Below are 21,834 nucleotides of genomic sequence, written 5' to 3' on the forward strand. Positions count from 1 at the left end.
CCGGGGTCAGCTCGGCCAGCTCGTCTCTGCTTTAAGGGATGGCCAGCTGCTGCTTGGACACGTCTGGAGATGGCAAACTCACCCCCTCCTGAAGGCTCCCAGAAAGAGAGTTGGAAAGGCTCTTGGCCGTTATTCTCACATCCTGGCAGAAACTTTACCCCTCAAGCACTCTGCTTCTCTGTCTCTCTGTAGGACCAGACTCGGGTCAGAAATAGCATCTGGGTAAATATCCTTTGCTCCCAAGAACTTAATGCACTCCACCTGAACTTATATGTGACCGTGTGGCTGTGATTAGAAGGCTGAGTCCCCACGGTCAAGCCATGGTCCCCCCCCCTACAGGCTAGCCACACTTGCCCCCAAGAAACATGTGGCCACAAAGGTCCCGTCCCAGGCTCAACTTACAAAAGCCCCTTTTGCTATCAGTGGAAAACGAACCTTTGTAAATTGCCACACATGATCCAACGTGTTGGGATTTTTTCACCCAACTTGGCCATCTGTTGGATTTGAGTTATATCCATGAAGCTCTACGTTGTGGAAAGATGCTGGTGCCGGGGACATAGTAGCTGCCGTAGTCTGCAGTTGCCATGGAACTGAAAAGCAGATTGTAGTGGAAGGAACACCAGTGGGGTGGCGCCATGACGTTCCTCCCACCCCCAGGCTTGTTTTTAGCCAACCTGAAAGAACTGTGTGTAGCTCAAATCCTTCTTTTCATGCACAGGAGAAAGTGCTATTTAAGGAAATCTGATGGTGAATTGTTTCTATAAAGTCAGACCAGTGACTCTTCATTTCCCCCACCCCATTTTTATTTTTGGAAATGGGGTTTTTGCTTAAAATCAAGCCACGCTTTCGTCACACGAAGAACAAGTTTGGTGGTGACTATGGGACGTCGTTATCCAAATGAAATCCATTCAGCCACCTCCTTGCTGGTCGTGTGACCATGGGTGAGCCAATTCACCCCTCTGTTACCATCTGTAAAGTGAAGATAAGAAACCTTACATGTTGGGAGGAGTATTCAGTCTGGATTCAGTAAAATGGGCTCGATTACATCATCACAAGCACCAGGAGCCCACCTCTCTGCACAGCACAGGAAAGAAACCAATGCTTCACGAGGTCAAGAGCTCCAGAGCCTGAACCGGTTTCAGAGGTCTGCAGCTGTCCAGACCCACAGCTGTGAAATTCTGCAGAGTGTGAATGAAAAGTAGGCATGGGAAGAAGTGGAAGGGCCTGGGAGCAGGTTGGTAAAGAGGGTTTGGCAGCGATGTTCCTTTTAAAATTCCTGGCACACATTTGCTAGGATCCAAGAAATCTTGAAAAAAAGAAAAGTTGCTCAGTTGTCGTAACGGGGATTTTGACTGGAAATGTTGATTTAAAGGATTCCTATGCCGACTCCAAGAGCATTGATTGGCTGGCTAGTTTGCACCTCTCTTATGTCTTTCTCTTTCTCTCTCCCTCTCTCTCTCTCTCTCTCTCTCCCCCTCCCCCTCTCTTTCTCTGACTCCTTATATGGAATTTCTATTAATGTTTCCATCTTTTTTCCTAGTTTGGGGAAAACGTGGAAAATCTGGAAGAAGAGTGTTAGGAGCACATGCCTGAGAATTGGTCCAACCCATCTCCAGTCTACTGCTCTTAAGCCTAAAGTCTTCAGCTGCAAACTCAGGGTATCAACAGTATCTATCTCACTGGACTGTTGAGAGGACTAGACGAAACAACGAAACAACGCAGGACAAGTGTTTAGCCTTGTGTCTAGAACATATTAAGCACATAATGAGTGATGTTTATCTTGAGATAAGTGCCTGGTGGAAGCAGGTACGGCTCACAGTTAATTAATGAATCAAACACAACCACTGGTCCCCTGGGAAATGAGGCAGGTGACGTTTAATTATCCTGCTTGGAAGGGACAGAGATACAAGGGGCAGGCACCAGCTCTTCCCGTTAGTTAAGAGGAATAAGGTACTTGCCTGGTTTGTTATAAGGAAACTCTCCAGACTCAAAATAGCTTGAATACTTCTGGAAAAGTAGACTGTGACCCTTGCCAGGGGACCTGGCAGGCTGGACAGCAGGCTGGACGTTTGGAGTCTGTCCGTTTGGTCTCTTGGCCCTGCGGTGTGGCTCTGGGCAAGTTGCTTACCCTTCTGTCCTCAGCCCATCTGTAAGATGGGAATGGACTTCCAGGAGGTTACTTTTTCCCCTGTCTGTTTTCAGTATTCTCATCTCTAGTATGGGCGTGAAGTTACACGTTCTTCCTACCAGGGTATAGCTTCTTATAGAGAACTTAAGGGTCAATAAAGCAAACATTCAAACCGTGCTTTCAGTGTGCTGGCATGGTTTTTATTGCTTAACATGTTTTGATTCAAAGCCCTTTTAATTCCAGAACTTTCTCAGTTCAGGGTCCCTGTGGTTGCAGCCTCCTCTTGAAGGTCTGTGGAGACAGAGGTCACGAGCACTCATTTCAGGTGGAAGGACCTTCCATCAGAAAGTTCTCCCTGGTACCCAGCCCAAATCAGCCTCACTTTCACTTCTGTCCATTGGTCCTAAGTCTGTGCTTTGAAGTCCCTAGGAAGAAGTCTACTCCCGTCCCTTATGGATGCCCTAAGAGGTCCAAAGGCAGCTACCAAGCCCCCAACACTGGCCAGCCCAGCCCAGAAGCAGCACTACCCCCGTCTCTCACTTGCTCCGTGGCTGCTAAACAAGAAAATGGTGGTGGTGGTTGGGGGGGGGATCATGATAAAGGCAAGCATTTACTAAGCACTCATTGTGTGCCAAGCCCCTACACGTCGTTGAATTTCATCCTCAGACCAACCTTACAGGCACTGCTCTTAGGCCCATTTTGAAGATGAGAACCAGAGACTTCCTGAGTAAGGACTTGCCCCAAGGTTGCACTGTTGGTAAACAGCAGCTTCGGCCTGACTCCAAATTCCAACGCTGTGGAGACGGGGAGCGCCAGGAAAGCAGGCTAAGAGCAACGGGACCCCGCGGGGCGCGGGGCGGGAGTGGGGTCGCCCCCAGGCCGGCGGGAGGTCGCGAGCCTCGGCCCTGAGCGGACGAGCCGTCAGCACCAGGGACAGCTCCCGGGCCGCTCCCCGCAGCCCCCGACGGCGGCGCGCGCGGGGCCGGCGGCGCGCTTCCCGCCCTGCTCGGGCGCGCGCCCTCCCCGCCTGCGCGCGCGCCCCGCGCCCGGGACTGGGCTGGAGCCGCGCGCGTGCCGCCCGCCGGGAGCCAGCCTGGGCGTCCGGAGCCGCGGCGCAGCCGGCGCTGGCAGGGGGCTCCCGCCTGGGCACGCAGCCGCCTCCCGCGGACCTCCGGGGCCTCTCCAGCGCCCGCCTCGCCCGCCGGGCCCCAGCAGGCGCCGCAGCCGTGGCCTGGGCGTGAGCGGCCGCTACTAGCTGCGCCCGGCCTGGGACGGACGCCGGACCGCCCCGTCACGTGCGCCCAAGTCCTCGGCCGGCCGGGGCAGCGCCGTTCCCATGGTTCAAGGTAAGGGCCGAGCGGGGGCGCGGGTCACGGGGCGTGGGGGGCAGAAGACGCAAGCGGGGAAGCCCCGGCTCAGTGCCCACCTCGTCTGGAGCGCCCACCGCAGCCTGCCTGGGCTGCCTTGCGCCGGGTCCCTGTCCCAGGCAGCTGCAGGGGCCCGGGAAGCCCGTCCCATCTCCGGCCGCCCTGAAAGTACGCCCCTGTCGAGGAGGCTGTGGACAGAGAGCGAAGTGGGCAGTGAGGGCCTGAGGGAAAGGCAGGGGCACCCACTGTGCCGAGGGATGCCTCGTCTCTCTCCCGGCCAGGGAGGAGGGATGTTGGAGAGGGAAAGTTTCCAAGAGGTGCCTGGCCCCCATTCTCTCTGCTGCCAGGGGCTGAGACCTTCCTTCACCGAGATTTGCCTTCTGCAAGACACCATGCTGGGTGCTGGACCTGCGGTATCATCCGTTCAGTGCACCCGGCGCCCATGAGGAGGGGGACACTGGCCCTATTTGACAGATGAGGAAACTGAGGCTCAGGGAAGTTTAGTCACTTGTCCAAGGTCACACAGCCAGTAAGTGGTAGAGCTGGCCTCAGACACACCAGCCTCTGTCATTGCCACCCGCCTCACACCCATCTTTGTCTGTTTGAAATCTCAGCTTAAGTGGGGGAGGGGAGCACCAGACCGGCATTTGGGTTTTTCCAGTCGGGGATGGAAAGACTCTCCAAACACCAAAAATCTAGGAGCAGTGTCCTGTCCACCCCCCAGCTCTGCCATTTCACCCCACTCCATGTCTTGCACTCCCAAGGCCAAGGACCACGTGGCATGAGCGGTCCTGACAATGTGCAGCCCCCCGCAGCTCTGAGACTAGAATCTTGAGGGTCGAGTTCACTGACCCTTCTCGAAGATAAGGGGGCATCCCGGAGGCCACAGCCCCAGCATGCCCCCTTGCACGTTCCCCAGGAAGCTGGCTCAGGAATGCCAGAAGGGACACCCTGCCAGCCTTCCTCCAGCGATCCCCTCCGCTCAGGCCAGACCAGGCTTCTGGGGGGCTTCCAGGAACAATGAGAACTTCCAACCCCCAAAAGTTCGGGCTTGCCAGGAAAGCACATATGCCCATCTTCCCACCTTCCCCCTTTTCTGGCGGCATTGAGGATGGAGTCTAGGTGACCAGAGCTCTTCTTATCTAAGCAGGTGGGTGCAAGCACCTTCTATACTGGGGAAGAGGTTGTTTAACCTTATGTACACTGACCACAAGCTTTCTAAAGAAGCTTGCATGCTGGGAACTTGTGAAAAATCCGTCTCGCTCCTGACGCTGGGGCTCAGGCAATGTGGGGTTTTCTCCATTCATTCTTTTATTTGGTAGTGGCTTGTTAAGCACCTGCAGAACAGGATGAAAAAGACAGGGTGATCCTTGTGCCTTGGATCCTGCTGAGTTCCGGTCTTCCCATTGACTGCATTTCCAGTGGGGCTGACTGGTCCGGATTCACTTGGAAAGCTTGGAAGTGGCTTCCGAAGGGTTTGGGGTCTGAAAAGGATGCACAGGCTCTCCCAGCCTTGGTGCCCCAGGGGTGCACAGGAGTCAGGGTGGGGAACTCTGGAGAGCCTTGCTGGCCTTTCTGGAGTGAGCCGATGCTCTGCTCCCGGCTCTGGCACACGGAGGGGTTGCAGCTTCTCCATCTCTGCCTCTCCAGCATGGGGAGGGGAGAGCGCCCATCCCAGAGCCCCCACCCCAGGCTCCAAGGCTTTGAGCCCCAGACACACGTTGCTTATGCCAGCACGATGGTCCAGCACGGAGAAGGGCGCTCGGGGAAAAGGTAGGCACGGCTGGAGGAGCCAAGACTTATCTGCCCAGTTCTGTCCACCTTTCTGGATGACCTTGGACAAGTCACTCCCCCTCTCTAGACCTCAGTTTCCCTCTGTGACATGATGGGGTGAGTCATGTAATGTCCCCCGTGGGCCATTGCAGCTCTGTCCATCTAAGCCCCGAATGGAGTGGGTAAGCCTGGCAGGAGCTGCAGTGTTGGGAGAGTTCGGAGGGGTTTTGAAATCTCAGGGCTGACGTGAGCCCAAGCCCCCAATCCCAGCAACCCCACTTCCCACTCCAGTGAGGACCCCAGTGTTGCATGTTTGGGGGCTGGTTCTGAGCTGCTGACCCCGGTGCTGGTTCTGGGTGAGCCGCACAGCCCCGGGACCCGCTCCTGCAGAGAGGCCTCTGGGCTCCTGCCACGTGGACCTGCTCTGTGAAGTGACGGCAGCGGGATCCGCGAGGAATAACTACAGCACTCAGGAGGGGCGAGGGGGCAGGCGGAGCTGCGGGAGAGATTTATTACGGCTCAGTAACCGGGCAGGAGGCAAGGCAGAGTGGCAGCTGGCCCTCGTCCTGTCCTCCACGCAGCTCCCAGCCCCGCCACTCTCTCCAAAGTAGCAAGTCCACGTCCTGTGCATCAGTAAAAAGGCAATTTGTGTGGCAGAGAGAGAGGGTTCCGGGCTACCCTGGGCAAATCACTCAGCCTCCTCATGTGCAAAAAAGGGGGTGCCTCTGCCTTCCCCACTGGCATATGGGGGATAACGGAGAGTCCCGGCCGGCGGCATTGGCACCCGGAGTCTGTTCCGGGGTCTGCTCCACCGAGGCCACGGCGGCTGGGCTTCTCAGCCTGGCTCTGCTGCTTTCCTCGGCACTGGCTTTCCTGGCGGTGTGTCGGTCCCTTTGGATTTGCTCCAGAGGGGATCTGACAGGCCCAGAATCTTCGGCATTTGCCAGCTCCTCTCCTTCCACCGTCGAGCAGAGAGGCTCCTGGGTACGGAGCGCGTGCTTGTTTCTCTTTGCAAAGCGCTTTGTCCCCTTTGGCATCAGGTCCCCTCCCTGAACAGGCTCAAGCTGGTGAACCCTCCCCCAGGCCTTGGCCGCGCCCCTCGCCGGGGTCTTCCCGGGGATGGAGGGCGCTGCAAGGGGAAGCTCTCAGGTGGGTGGGCCCGCTTGTCCTGGGTGGAGGGTGGGCAAGAGCCCCGAACTCAGACGGAGGCTTGGGTTCCAAGCCGTGTTGCTGCTTCCTGGCCATGGGACCCTGGGCCTTTGGCTCTTGGGCTGTGAAGTGGAGACTGTGGCCCCTGCTTCCCTGGGGGCCTTGGAGGATTAAATAAACAATCCTGGTGAGACCCCTGGGACCTTGGAAGTGGGGAGCGGGTGGGCGTCAGATCAGGCAAGGCTTGTAAGCCCAGCTCTGTGGGTGGGCTTTCTCCGAGGTCCCCAGGAACCACAGGCAGCGAGAGCCTGGGAGGACCTCGGGCAGGTATGGCCTTTAGAGAATGCTCCCAGAGGGCAGCGTGGAGGATACCTTGGAGAGGGTGAGGCTGGAAGCAGGGAGGACTGGGAGGAGATCCCTGCATCCAGACAGAAGGGAGACAAGGGAGGCCTGGACCAGGAGAGTGAGAAGTGGGCAGACGGCAAGCTCAGCTTTCCCAGGTTGCAGAGGTGGGAGAGGGCTGGACCAGCTGGGAGACCCAGGGGGAGGCTGATCAGGGACCCGGGCAGTGGCCCCAGAACAAGTCAGGCTCCCGGAGCTGCAGCCTGGCCCGCCACATCCCCTGACTACTGAGGACAGATTGGCAGTGCGGCCGAGCGGATAAGAGCACACAGCCTTTGGGGCTGACCGGAGCTGTGTTTGTGTCCAAGCTGTGTGTCCTTAGTGAAGTTACTTAGTCTCTGTGGACCCCAGGTTCTTCATTCATAAAATGACAATGATAACATCCAGCCCAGGTCTACCCCAGGGCAGCCCCCACTGGTGCTCACTTCCTGGCTTGGCCACAGGCTGGCCCGGGGGCTGCCCCTGACAAGCAGGCAGGCCCTCCACTGGGACCACTCTGGCTCCCTGACCGCCACCGGCATCTTGACTCTTCCCGACCAGCTCCACGGTTTATGCAAAGGTGGCCCCTCGGGGTGCTTCCTGTCTAGCAGCTGGGCCTGGAAAATAGTCTTGTCTCTATTATTATTATCTTTATGGTTATTTGCCGTATTTAGTTGCACGTACTGTACAAGCGTAAACGCGGAGCAGCGGTCCTCCACAGACCAGCAGCCGTCGCATCCCTGGGAGCTCGCTGGGGATGCAGATGTTCTCCGGCCCCTCCAGACCTGCTTTAAAAGCTCCCTGGGCGATTCTTCTGCTCAATGAAGTTTGCATCACACTGTTCTAGAAAACATACCCCACCCCGAAACAGAAAAAGGGCGCTACCCGCGGAAAGCTATCGTAGGTGACTGTCTCCTCTATGCTGCTCACATTATTAATGAATATATACTCATTTTAATCTACCTTAAAGGGTTTTTAAATAAAATGAATCCATGCCTGCTGTAAAAGAAAAACCAAGACATCCAGCTTTGTTTGTTTGTCACCAAGTAAAAGCCCCTGTTTCCAGCTGCAGCCCGCACGCCTGCGTTAGCTGTCAGTCCTTTGCTGTGGCCACACTGGGCATCACCAAGGGCTCTTCTGCCTGTCTTCCTCCCTTGTCCTTTTAAAATCAACCGATGTGGAGCATCTTTCCATGCCAGCACCCCATTCTCTCATTTATTTACCTGGACGTGTGTTAGTAAACAGGTATGTAGGTCATTCGGGTTTTCTGCGTTGTGTAGTTTTTACAGATTTGTTCAGTGACGTGATCCCTACAGGGAAGGATCTCATGGCCGGGGATGCGGGGTGGGGCGGGGGGACACGCAGTCGTGAATAGAACGAGATGGCAAGGCAAGGGCAGTTCTCGGTGGATTGTAACCTGGGTGCGAGGCGGCAGGTGTCCCAGATTCAGAGGGAGGTACCCCGTGGGCAAGAGCAGTCAGGGAAGTCTTCCTGGAGGTGGAATTTGAGCTAAGCCCTGAGGGACGCATATGGAGTGGGGAGGAGCAGGCATGGTGGAGAGATGGGGCATTTCTGCCGTCACGGGGACGCAGGGGCACCGTCTGTTGACTTTGGCTGGTAACCGGTGACCCACTGAAGATGCCCCGGCTTTCCGCATCTCTCTCCTGCCCGTGAGAACCAGCTGGGCTACTTCCTGGTGGTCTCACTGGCTCTGAGCACTCAGATCTGTTCTGTGATTGAAGTCGGTTTCCCCACTCGTGGCCCCCTCTGTCATCCTCTGGTCTCTCTGCCAGGCTTAAAAAGGCTCACCCCCGCCCCCTGTGCTGAGGGGATTTTGCAGCAGTCAAAGGAAGGACCCACTGCAGAGCCCCCGCCCCCGCCCCGGGGCCCAGCCGTGCCAGACGGGTTTGCAGCTGCTGCCAACGCGTCCCCTAGTGTTAGCTGGTATTATTTTGCCAAGCGTGATAGGAGGCAGGAAAGCCTGGGGCTGCAGCGGGGACCACGGGGAATGTGTCTGACCCAGCAGAGGAAGGAGGCAGCCAGGGAAGCATCATTAGTTTATCCGGAACACTGTCGAGGGGCTCACCTTGCAGTTTGAAGAGCCATGTTTTACATCCTGTCTTCCAAATTCTTCCGCTTGGTGTTGGCAAATGCCCCTCACTCCATACATTTAGAGACTCTCTCCTAAGACAAAATAAAAATGCTCCCTTTTCCACTTCAAGGCGAGCACACGATCCATCACCCCATCCTTTCTTTGCAGGGGGCCCTCCCGCCCCACCGGCCACTGCTCCCGGAGCCCAGCAGAGCCGCTGGCTTAGAGAAGGACCCACATTTAGAGCGAGAAACCACGTGTCTTTTCCTGCCAGGGTATCCCCTCGAAACACTGCAAAACCAGTCACGGCTTTGAGAGGGCCGATGCCAAGATGTGATGATCCAATTCTGGTTTGAAGGACAGTGAAAAAAAAGTCTTATATTTCACCAGAAAAGAATAGCAGGCTCTCTTTTGTCTACTTGTGAGCTTCTGGTATTTACCCGTGTTTAGGGTTTGTGTGGTTAAAACACTCATCATGCAGAAGGCTCCTGGCTCAGTGCGAACCCGTTCACAAAATTAAAAATATAGTCAACTTTAATCGTACCTTCATGGAACTTCCCACACGAGCATTCCCTCTAATTACTAAACAGATTTCTATTTCCAAAAAATATGTTGTTTTACGGCATGGTGTCTTGAATGATCACTTTTGTGGTGGTTTTTTATCACCCACTGGGCTGTGTTTTGTTTTTTGCCGTCTGCCCTTTTTTTCCTGGGATCATCCACATCTGTACGATGAGACGTGAGGATGAGGGGAGGTGAGGGCGAGGAGGAGGGCGTACAGGGAGGCGGACAGGGGGCCAGCAGGGCTGCAGATCCAGCGGGATGCGTGGAACAGGCACAAGGGTTAGGACCCCGCAGCTCAGTCCAGCCCCCGGCAAGGGCTCCTCCCAGCTGGTGACCTTAGGCACGTGATTAAACCTCTCTGTGTCCTAGTCTCCTGGTCCTTACAAACGGGGATGGTTGTACCCTTCTCGTCGTGAGGATTCATCATTACCCAGCTAAGACCCCGCACACCCAGAGGGGCATGACAAATGCAACCTGGTACTAGGTTCTGGGGTCTCTGGGCCTGCTGGCTGGAGGCTGTGGAATGGTCGTCGCGCTGGCACTCGGGTTTTCTGTTGTCATGTGCGGCTGGGGACCCTGCTTAAAAGCCATCCCCACTGAGGCTAGATCCCAGACCCCTGGTACGGTCCAAGGGGCCCTGCAGGGAACAGACCCTGCCAGCCCCCACCCCCAGCCTCACCACTCACCTCTCTCCCCTGCCCTGCTTACTTCCAATTCTGGAACACTCGAGACCCTTCATCCCTGGGGGTCCTCCCCCCTCCTCACCTCCCGGCCTGAAAGATCCCTCCTGGCTAGTACGGGTCTGCCCTTCAGGGAAGCATCCCTGACCTCACACCACCTCCCGAGGAGATCAGGCCCAGGGCACGCTCTCAGCCCGTCCACACCCAGCTCTGTGGCTCGTTCCCACCGGCCTCCCTCCGTACACGGCCTGGGAGCCTGTCGAGAATGGTACCTGTCGGTCTGGCTCATCAGGAGCCCAGAGCTGGCTCGGGCCGGCACCGGGTAGGGGCAGTTGTAGATTTTTGTTGGACGGCTGGATATTTCTGTGCCGTTCTGAGGGCCAACCTCATCTGCTGGGGGGCCGGCGGCCTCTGCCCGGCTCTCCCTGGCCTGAGACCCCCCCATGTTTCGAGCCAGAAACGCCGTCTATATTCCCATCCGGGTCTCCCTTCCAAACAAGCCAAACCTGTTCAGGAAAGGAGGGGCTCAGAGTGTCCCAGAGACGGGAAATCAGCCAGCGGGGCAGGAGCGAGGCCAGTGCCCGGGGGTCCGGGCATCAGCAGGGTCTGTTCTATGCGGTGCCCACCATCCTCTGTTCCATGCAGTGTGGGAATGTCATCATCAGATGAAGTGTTGGTTGGCAGTTCTCGACCTGGCGGCCTCACTTGGTCGGACCTCGGCTCCTGGCCAGGCCCCGGGGGTTAATGCTGCCACTCTTCATTGACAGCGACTCCCGGTTTTGAAAAAATCATTTCATCTGCAAGACGGGCCCTTTCAACAACACGCCTACACTCACTTAAAAATGGCTGAGCCCAATTTTTTTTAAAAGGAAAATAGATGTAAACAGATTGCTTCGGGCAGGGGCTTTGCTGGAGCCTGGGCCACGGAAGACTGCCCAGGGCAGCTAAGTTGCCCCCAGGAGCTTGGAAGGGAGTCTCTGAGTCAGCTGCAATGGCCAAGGCTGGGAGGAGGGCTCGTAGCAAGTCTGCAGCCTTGGTGCCTGCAGATCCAGCAGGCGTTCGAGCTCCGTAAACCATCAGACGAAGGAAGAGGTGAGTGAGTGGTGAGGGGTGGGGAGCGGACCAGGGGCTGACCGCCGCCCTTTGAGGCCTCTGCCCCCAGAATGAAGGTGCACAGGCAGGTAGGCTTGTACGTGGGACAGAAGCTGGGGCGACTCCAGGGAGGAGTTGGACGTTGGCCGGGGGTCAGAGGTGGTGCTGCCCTCCTCGCTCCCCAGCGAGAGTTGCAGATCCGACTGCTCGGGTTGACCATCTTGGGTGAATTGTGATTTCAAGAAGAAAGAATTTCCCTTATTGTTCACCCAGCAGGTGATTAGGCCAGGTATCGTCCAAAGTCCCTTCTGAATGGAAGAGAAAAAATTCGGGGGATTCAGATTCTAAGCATCCGTTGCTTGGATGTTCTGATTTTCTAGGACTCCAGGACGTGGGTGCTTAGATTCTGGGAGTCCCGGATTCCACCACCTGAGATCGACCTCTCCCCCGCCCGCTCCGCGGGTTCCCTGGCTGTCCGCCCACCCTTCCACCCCTGCCCCCCACCTTCCTCCAGCCCCACCCCTGCTGTAGGCCCTCCCTAAAGCCGCAGGGCGGAAGCTGGGCCTGATTTAAATGAGCTGCACTGATCTCACACAAGGGTAGGGCCAGGTGGGTCCCTGGTAGGTGCCGGGTCCCCGGAACTTAAAGGGTGTGTGAGTGGTGACACACACACACATACAGACAGACACACAGACATACAGACACACACACACACACACACATACAGACAGACACACAGACATATGGACACACACAGACAGACACACAGACATACAGACACACACACACACACAGACATACACAGACACACATATACACACACGAAAACACACACACATGCATACACATGTATATACATAACACATACATGCACAGATACGCATGTACACACAGACACATACATTCATACACGTACACATATACACACATACAGACACACCAACATACACAGACACACATGTACACACACGAACACACACACATGCATGCACACATATGTATATACATAACACATACACAGATACGCATGTACACACAGACACACATTCATACACATACACATGTACACACACACATACCCCCATATACATACATGCACATACATACATATACACAGACACAACACATATACACCTGCACACGCACACAGAACACACATATACATGCATCCACAGATACGTACACACATGCACAGATACACACATGTACACACAGACGCATACACACAGATGTACACATATACAAACACATACACATACACACACCGCCCCCTGCCACACACACAGCCCTGGGGTGAGGTGGCACTGCCTGGGTTCAGCAGGAAGAGCTGGCCCCGGCCCCTCCATCCGCTCTGGGCTGTCTCCAGGGGCGGGAATTGAGGGCCGCCCAGGGTGTGCTGAGTGGTGACACAGAAAGGCGTCCTGGGAGTTTACAAGTTACCCAGCAGCCCAGGCCTTCATCTCACTGACTGTAGTCGCCTGGGTGATCCAGCCCCTGGTCTTCTGTGCCCCCATGTGGATAAGGGGACAATCCTGTCTTCCTAACCCACAGGGCTGCTTGCGCTCGGGAGAGGCTGTACCTGAAAACTCAGCTGAAGACCCCAGGTGTTATTCTAATTAGCCGCTGAAATCAGTGCCGGGCGAGGGTGGAGAGAGGTAGTGACATTCTCACCTGCTCCCCGCTTGCCTCCTTCCCTCCAGTCCAGCAGCCAGGGACCTGGTCCCTGGGCAGAAATTGGGCAAGTGCTCTAATACGCTGGGTTAAGTGGAGCCCTACCTCCTCACCTCAGTGCACGCAGCTTGCAGTGGTCGCCATGGAAACTTCCTGTAACCTTGTGAACAGCTAAAATTTATATACTTTTTGGTTGGTGGTTTTTAAAAACATTATACAGATTTCTTTTGTACTTTTACACTCCTGTAGGGATAAGTGAGGGGAATACAAAGCACAAGGTTGTCATGCAAAACATGCCTCACACCCCCTCCCCCTGTGCTCACTTGGCAGGGCCTGGGTCCAAGAAATTGGGGTCCTCAGTAGGGAGAGCCCCTGAAGGGCCACTGCCCCCTCCACATGGGCCTCCCCCAAGACTAGCCAGACTCCACCAGTCCCCCATGAGCAGAGAACTTCCCACGTGGCTCCCCAAACCACTGCTCAGGTAGGGCCACTGGGGACCCAAACCCAGTGAGACAATAAGACTCCTCCAGTAATATAGGTCCAGGTAGCGTACATACCCTGGCAAGGAGCTGAGCCATGGGCCCTGCCCTCCAGGGCATCATAGTCAAGAAGGGGGAACAATAGTAATACTGTCTTTTATTTCATCTTAATTTCAGAAAGATTTTTTGCTGGATAGAACATTCTAGTTTGGTGAGCCTTCTTTCAGTCTCCTGGCTTTCATTGTTTCCAGTGCAAGGTCAGCCGCCCTTCTTATCTGTGTTCCTCTACATGGCACGTGCCTTTTTCTCTAAGATTTTGTCTTCATCGCTGGTATTAAGGAATTTGATTATAATGTTCCTTGGTGTCGTTTTCTTCGTGCTTCTTGTGTTCGTGTTTCATTGACTGTTTGGATCTGTAGGTCCATAGGTTTTCACTCAATTTGGAAATTTTTCATCCAGTACTTCTTCTACTCATTTTTCTGCATCCCCCCTTCCTTTGGGGGTCCCAATCACACATATAAGCGATCACTTGAAGTTTCCCACCTCTCACTGAAGCTCTGTTTACTTATTTATGTTTTGTCTTTTTTCTCTCTGTGTTCATTTTGGATAGTTTCTATTGCTGTCTTTAAGTTCACCTATCTTTTCTTCTGCAATATCTAATTTGATGTTAACCCCATCCAGCGTATTTTTCATCTTAGCCACTGTAGCTTTTTTATCTCAAGAAATTTGGTTTTGTTCCTTTTAACATCTTCTATGTTTCTACTTAATGTGTCCAATTTCTTCTCTAGCGTTTCAACATGTGGGCGACAGTTGTAATAACTATTTTCATGTTCTTGTCTCCCAATTCTATCGTCTGCGCCATTTCTGGGTTAGTTTCAGTTGATTTTTCTCTTGATTGTGGATTGTATTTGTTTGCATCTTTGCATGCCAAGTAATTTCTTAGTGGACGCCAGACATTGTGAATTTTACCTTGTTGGGTGCTAGACCCCTATATATATTTGTGAGCTTTGTTCTGGGGCGTGGTTGTTACTTGGAAGCAGTTTGTTTCAGCCCTAGCTGTTATGCTTTGGGAGGCAAGACCAGAGCACATTATGGCCAAAGCCCTTTTGAGTTCTCTACCCAATGCTCCAGGAATTATGAAGTTTCCCTCTCTGATAGGAGCAGGAACTATTCCCAGATCTGTGTGAGCTTCCAGTATCGTTCCCTAGAACCCTTTCAAATGTTTTTTTCTCTTTAAAAAAAAAAAAGTTCTTTCTCTGGGAGTTTCACACACGTGTGCTGATCAGTACTCAGCTGACTACTCAAGGGGACCCTCTGCAGAGATTTGTACTTCTCTCTGTGCAGCTCTTCCTGCACAGGACCCTGCCCTGTGCACGCTGGCCACTCAGCACCCTTGGACTCTCAGCTCTCTCTCCTCAACTCAGGGGGTACCAGCAGGCCCCACTGGGTTCCCCTGCTCTGCAGCCTAGAGACTCTCACCAGGTGGGGAGTCTGGAGACTCTCACCAGGTGGGGAGCCTGGAGACTCTCACCAGGTGGGGAACCTGGACAGTCCTGGGCTCTCCTCATTCCTTGCCCATCTCTTGAGGATGGTCCTTCGTCATCTGATGTCAGTGCCTTGGAAGCCATTATTTCATAGATTTTTGTCCTGGATACTTAGTTGTTTCAGGCTGTGGGGTAAATCTGGGCCCTGCTCCTCCATCTTGACCAGGACTCTGATTAGCTAATGCTGCTCTGCAGGATGTGGGTTAGTGCTCCCAATTATGAGGGGAGTCCCAGTGTCACCCCCATTTTGTCCCTGAGCAAACCAGGACACAGAGGAGTTAAGTGACTTACCCAGGGTGATGCAGAGCCTGGAGACCAGCCCTGGGTTACACCGTGCTGCCTCTCACACAGCTGCCCAGGCTGGAAGCTTCGGGGTCCCCAGGACTCCTCCCCGTCCCCACCTCCCCATCCTGCCTCCATAGTCCTGCTAATGCTCCCTCCCAGTCACCCCCTCCTCCCCTCCCCTTCTCTCCAGCCCCACCCTCTCCTGTCACCTGATGCCTACAACAGCCTCTGGACGGCCCCTCCCACCCACCCACCCGGAAGCCACAGAGGTGTTTTTAAAAAGCAGAACTGACCCAGGTACCGTCCTTGTCAGCACCCTTCCATGCCTTCCCCCTGGATTCATTTATTCATTCATCACTCAACTGACAGTTACCAAGTGCCTACTATGAGCCACTGTTCTGGGCACCAGGATACAGCAAGGAGCAAAACAGATGGCGCCCCTGTCCTCGGTGACTCAAATTCCTGGAAGGATGAGCCTCACCGGGTAAAGGGCAGCCATGGTAGGGAGGGGGTTATTTTGGATAGATGGTCAGAGAAGGTCTCTGAGGAGGAGACATTTGAGCAGAGACCTGCATGGAACGAGGACAAGAGCCCATGAGAGAAGTGCATCCCAGGCAGAGAGAACAGACAGTGCAAAGGCCCTGAGGCTGCAGTGGGCCTGTTGTGAGCAGGGGAGAGAGGCGGGAAATGTGGTCCAAGAGGGGCTGGGCGGGGCTGGTGGGCCTTGTGGATGCAGCAATGCAATGATGTCGTGTTTTATTTTAAGTGACACAGGCCCATGGGGATGTTTTGAGAAGAGGATGGAGAGCTCTAGCCTGAAGCCTCTGTGTGGAGAGCAGGCGGCCGGGGGTTGGGGGGGGGGGAGTGGGGGGCGGGGACTCAGGCAGCAGCCCAGGCTTGAGGGGAGGGGCCTGGGCAAGGAGGAGGCATGGGAGGCGTGGGAAGTGGTCAGACTCCGGGTGGAGTTTAAGGATCTGCTGACAGAGCGGGTGTGAAGTGAGAACGACGGAGGGGACCCGGGGGACTAGGGGCTTTGCGGTCTGAGCAGCTGGAAGGGTGCAAATGCCATTCCCGGGGGTGGGGGCGCTGCAGGAGGCGCATCAGGGGCTGGGTTTCCTGCACGCCAATGTTTCCTGCGCTGCATGTGCAGGGGCCGAGGCCGGCCGGCCATCATGGAGCAGGGCGAGGTCTGGGCCAGAGCTCCCCATCTGGATGTTGTCCAGAGGTGTGGAGAGCTGGGGAAGGTCGCCTTGGGAGCGGGTGTGTACCGGAGAGGGAGTGTGAGGCCTGGACCCCTGGGCCCTGGACACTTAGAGGTCAGGAGACAGGGAGGAGGCTGCAAAGGAAGCCGGGAAGGCAGGACCAGTCCGGCAGCGTCAGCATCAGCTAAGGGCTGGGGCGCTCTGTCCCGCAAGTGTGCCCCGTGGGCCGGCAGCACCAGCACCGCCCAGCGCTTGTTAAAACGTGTTCTGTCTCAGCAACCCCGCACCACTGGTCAGAGCTGCTTCACCAGCTTCCCGGGCGACTGGATGCACATGCAACCATGAGGGCGGCCGATGTAGGCGTGGTTTCAGGGAGGAAGGGCCCCCGAGCCGCAGCAGGCGGGCACCTGAAGACCGGGGCTCCGTGAAGGCTGAGCCAGGCACAGACAGAGCCTGTGGCGCAGCCAGGTCTCTGCTGCCCTCCCCCCGCGCCCCCTCCTCGTGCTCCCTCCTGCTCGCGTGCTCTGGCTCCTGAGCCCACCTCGCGCTGCCTGCCCCCGGGCCTTTGCATGTGCTGTTGCCTCTGTCGATGCTCTTTCCCGTCATTCCCTTCTCATCCTTCGGGTCCCGGCACCGGGGTCACTCTCTAGGAGCCACCTCTCCCAGCTGCCACCCCCGCCAACGAGCACCCGGAATGCTCCCTCCTTACGCCCCATCTGTGTCCCCCAACAAGACTGAAAGCTCCACAAAGGCAGGGACCCAGAACAGAGTCCAGGACGCAGCAGGAGCTCAGTGAATTTTTGCGTTGAATTGTTGATAAATTATAAATGCCAGGTGCCTAGTTTTGACAGTGAGTGCTATTAAATCCCAAAGGAGGAGTCGTATCCAGGGGCTGGGGGTCAGGAAAGGCTTTCTCAAGGAGCGTGCAGACTGATGGCTGGGGATTTCATAAGCAGAGGTGGAAGGGAGTTCAAGGTCCCATGGAATGGCACCAGCAAAGGCCCAGAGGCAAGACAATGCAAAGTTTGTGGTCTTAAGGCCCCGGGAACAAACACCTTAGCCAGACCCGTTTAAGGGAGCGTTGCAGGGATAGCAAACCAGGCTGGAAAGGCAAATCAGGGACAAGTGCAGAGGGCCCGGAACACCAGATGTTTGGGGCCCGGACCAGGAGAGTCACGCTCAGAGCTTCGTTCCAGAGGGAGGCCGGCTGCATTGCTGGGGTGCTCTGCAGGGAGAGCCGTGGCCCGAATGTGCTGACCTGAAGGAAGACAAACCTCAGCACAGTCTATACGGAACGGGCTCATTTTGTTTAAAAAAAAAAAAAAATCAAAATACAAAGGCGAGGAGGTCAGCGGGGGCTCCGTTGAGGCTACCAGCATCTCCAGACCAGGCTCTGGGCTGGGGTGTACCTCCAGGCTGCCCGGAAGTCCTGTTCCCTGAGGACCAGGAGGAGGCAGGGACCCTGGCCCCCTTCATTGCCGTGACCTCCACACGGCACATCCCGCACTCCATGAATGCTTGTGGAAAAGAGGGAGGAGGGGGAGAAGGAGGGCGGGAGACTGGCATTAACATCCTGCTCTGAAGATGAGGACTCTGCTGCCCATGGTCACCCTGGCACGAGGGAGGAGAGCCTGGATTCACACCCAAGGCTTTCTGACTCGCAGGTAGACCAGGGCTGGCAGAGAGAGCCAGCACCGCCAGGCATGAGCCCGGGCTGCATCGGAACCAAGCCTCTGGGTGGCAGGAACCCCTCAGGGGCTGCAGAGAAGGTTCTGCAAGAGAACGTATGTAACAAACCACGGCTGCTCAGATGAGATGGTTGAGGGTGGCCTGAGCCAGGGGATGGCAGAGGGCATGACTGAAGTGGCCAATTCTGGGCTCCAGAGCTCGCCAGGAAACTCCCCGGCAGGATCGGCGGGAACTTGGCTGCAACATCCTGCCTGGACCACTGAGCGGGGCGAGCCAGAGATGGGGCGTCTGCCCCCTGAGAGCTGCACTGCGGCAAGGTGCATCCCGATGTTGCCTCAACTGCCACAGGGTACAACCACACGGGGCTCTGAGGACTCGTGCGGGCTATGGGGTGAAGTCTGAGTCAGGTCCCTCAGCCCCTGTGAGGATTCTCGGGGCAGATCCTCCTGCCAGCACTGTGTTTCCAACTCAGCCTGAGCTGCACATCGGAGACACCTGGACCCCCTAGATCTCATGTCCTTAGCCTGGGGTGGGCTGGGGTCATGGTGGGGGGGCGATCCTGATGGGCTGCCTGAGGCTAAAGCACAGCTCGCTGGGCCACTCCCAGAGTTTCTGACTCAGTGGGTCTGGGCGGGACCGGACTCTGCATTTCATCAAGTCCCCAGGTGTCACTGGGGATGCTCTGAGCAAAGAAGTCATAGGTCTGGAGCAGCTCAGGCCAGTGATTGTGGGCGAGGCTGCAGGGTGAAGAGAGAGGCCAAGAGTGGGCAGAGGCAGGTCCTGAGGCCGGAGAGGGAGATATTTATGCTCTAATAGGGAAATCACACCCCACACACCCGGCACTGCTAACTGCTCCCTAGCGCTGAAGTCTGCGCTGACCGTGACCTCTGCCCTGAACTGCCTTGCGCTCACCACCACGTGCCTCTGTTCCCCGGAGCGCAGGGCTGGTGCCGAGTCTCCCCACCCCCTCCAGGTCCTAGAGTGGGACTGGCTGTTGGTGATTGACTGGGTGCTTGTCCAATCGCTGTAAGATGCCAGAGGCAGCGGACATTTCTGAAGAAGCCTCCTGACCCCCAGCCTGGCCCCAAGTTCTGCCTGTCACCGACCTTGGGCAAGTGACAGTATCTCCTTGAGCCTCAGTTTCCTCATCTGTAAAATGGGGTTAATAACTCCGCCTCCTAGGACGATGGTGAGGCTTAAAGGGAGTGCTGTGCACATTCTCTGCAGAGCACCGCCAGTGCAGGCACTCTCCCCATCCCGCTTTCACAGATGGTAAACCGAGTGGGGTTGTTCCCATGTCACACTGCAGGCAAGGAGCGGGGGCAGATTTGGTTGGGGTCTCCTGGGCTCACAGGCTCAGCGTCCCTCCTCCTCTCACCCTTCTTGCCTGAGCCCTTCACAGCCAACTTGATCTTCCTGTAAATTCATCAATGGCTCCAAAGGCCCCCTCCCCCTCCCCCTCCCCCAGTGCTTAGCTCCCAGGGGCTGTGCTTTGGCCAGTGACTCAATCCACAGGCGTATATAGAGCTCCTGCTGTTTACCAGGGCCTGTGCAGCAAGGTGAGGCTGATGGTGTAGCCCTCGTGGGGCCCCCAGTGCATCGCGGGGACTAGCGGGAAAGCGACTGAGGAGGAAACCGCAAGGGATGGAGAGGACGGCCCGGTGCCCAGAGGAGAGAGCAGGCTTCCTGCGGAAGGGGAGGCCCGAGCACAGCCATGAGGATCAGAAGGAATCGGCCACCTGGAAGGAAGTGGGCACGGTCCCAGGGGCATCCCAAGCCGAGGGACCGTGGGGCAGGCACAGGCCTGAGGCCAGCGTGCACCTCCGCAGCGCAGTGCCATCCTCAAGCAGAGGTGGGGCATCTGGGCTGGTCCTGGTGGGCGTGGGCTTTATTCAGGGCCAACTGGGAGCCACTGCTGGTCCAGACTTGCTTTGGGGGGCCCATCCTTTGGGACAGTAGTTCTCCAAGCGTGGTCCCTGGTCCAGCGGCCTCAGCATCCCCTGGGAACTGTCGAAATGAGCATTCTCAGCCCACCTGGACCTCTGAGCAGAAACTTCCAGGGGAATCCCCACAGCCCAGAGCCCCCCCCCACCTCCCCCCGCCCCGGGGAAGATGGTGCAGCCCAGGTGAGAATCTCCAATTTGATGGGGGCCCCGGAGGGGGCTGGCACTGGCTGGGGAGCCGGCCTGGCCCAGGCTGCGGCAGGGAGGCAGGCGGGAACAGGACGGGATGAAGCGCTGAGGCCATGGTGTTGTCTCAGCCACGGTCACTGCCCGCGACACACAGCCGGGGGACAGTGCCCTGAGGTTAGGCCTGGGGGTCTCCCCAACCCAGAATGGTACTGCTCTGTTGGCCCTTCGGCACCCAGGGGCCCCTGGCAGAGAGAGGAGTTCTCGGAAGTTGAGGTCAGCACCGGCACGTAACAGACACCAGGTGCGTCAAAGGAATGGGCAGGGAAGTGGCAAGGACAGGCAGTGGGAGTGGGTGGGAAGCCCCCGTGTAAGTGGGGTGGCTGATTCACTTGGATGCCTTAGTGGTCTGGCGGGGTGGGGGGCATGTTACTGTCATCCCCTCAGGCCTGGGAAGTGGCCAGCGGCCAGCGCTCTGTGGACACAAGAAAGCCCCCCACCAGGCAGGCCCTCCTACATTGGAGCCACGGTCACGCCTGGCCCCGAAAGCCCGCTCTCCCATGCTCGGGGCAGCCGCGTGGCCGAGGGGTCTGGAGCCCAGCCTGCGCTGGCAGGTGGTCCTTGAATCGCCTGGGACCGGGGCGTCCCTGCTGAGTCTCTGAGCCTCTGTTTGCCCCCCTGGGTCTGGCTGAGTCGCGAGGGTTTCATGGACGTCAAGGCTGAGCCGCAGGGATGGGCAGAGGCCAAATGGGGTCCTGCCCGTGCTTCCTCCCTCCTGCCCCTCCAGACGCGGAGCCCCCCTAACCCCCAACCCCCGGTGCCTGTTTCTTCGCCGGTCCTGAGAGTGACCGTGAGGGCGAAGTGAAACACCCAAGGGAGAGCCCTTGCCCAGCGCCCGGACACAGTCTGTGCTTAATGAACAGAGCTCCGATGGTCCCAGGAAGCCCTGGCCTGGAGCCCCCTCCTATGCGCCCGCCAAGCTCTGAGCTGGTACCAGGGGCCGTGCCCAGTTCTTGGAAGAGGAAGTTAGGAAAGAAAAAAACGGCGAAAAAAGTTTTGTCGAGGAGCAGAAAGTGTTTTGCAAACCCAGCTTCTGCACGTGGTTATTTTAAGGGAGAGAAAAAGCCCGCAGCATCTGCCGCTGAGCTGGGGCTGCCTCGGGGGTCTCAAACCCGCCCTCCCGTAAAGTTCCCACCACAGCCCAGAAAGTTCCGGAATGGTGCATGCCAACTGCCTTCCTTCTGATGGGCATCCCCACGCGGGCCTGGCCTGCAGCACCCACTACCTGCCCAGGACACACTGCGGGCAGGCAGTGCGTGAGGTGGGGGCCACAGGCGCAAGACCCCGTGCCTCCCCTTCCCACGCTCAGGGGACCTGTTCGGCGCAGGCTTGCCAAACGGACCCCGACTCAGTTCACATCTGCCCGCATTTTGCAGCCACTACTGTGTCCTTGCGCTCTACTGCCCCCTGGTGGCAGGAGGACTGCAGAACCGGCGCAAACCAGGTTCCTGCCTTCACGGGGCTTCCAGTCGGGCAGGGGGCGAGGAGGCACGTGCACCCCTGCCCCTGACACCCGTAGGGAAGCTGAGGCGGGGTGGGAGAAGGAGGG

General features: G+C 56.8%; 1 protein-coding gene across 1 annotated transcript in view; it reads left to right on the plus strand.

The window, feature by feature from the left end:
* Positions 1-3,175: 3,175 nt before the first annotated feature.
* FAM163B (family with sequence similarity 163 member B) overlaps positions 3,176-21,834 on the plus strand; it is a 31,038-nt gene continuing 12,379 nt past the window's right edge. The window contains exon 1 of the mRNA XM_082402509.1: positions 3,176-3,474. The gene's annotated coding sequence lies outside the window, so the exon portion shown is untranslated. The remainder of the gene's footprint in view (positions 3,475-21,834) is intronic.

Source organism: Balaenoptera borealis, assembly GCF_965194805.1.
Source record: "Balaenoptera borealis genome assembly, chromosome: 8".
Taxonomy (NCBI): Eukaryota; Metazoa; Chordata; class Mammalia; order Artiodactyla; family Balaenopteridae; genus Balaenoptera; species Balaenoptera borealis.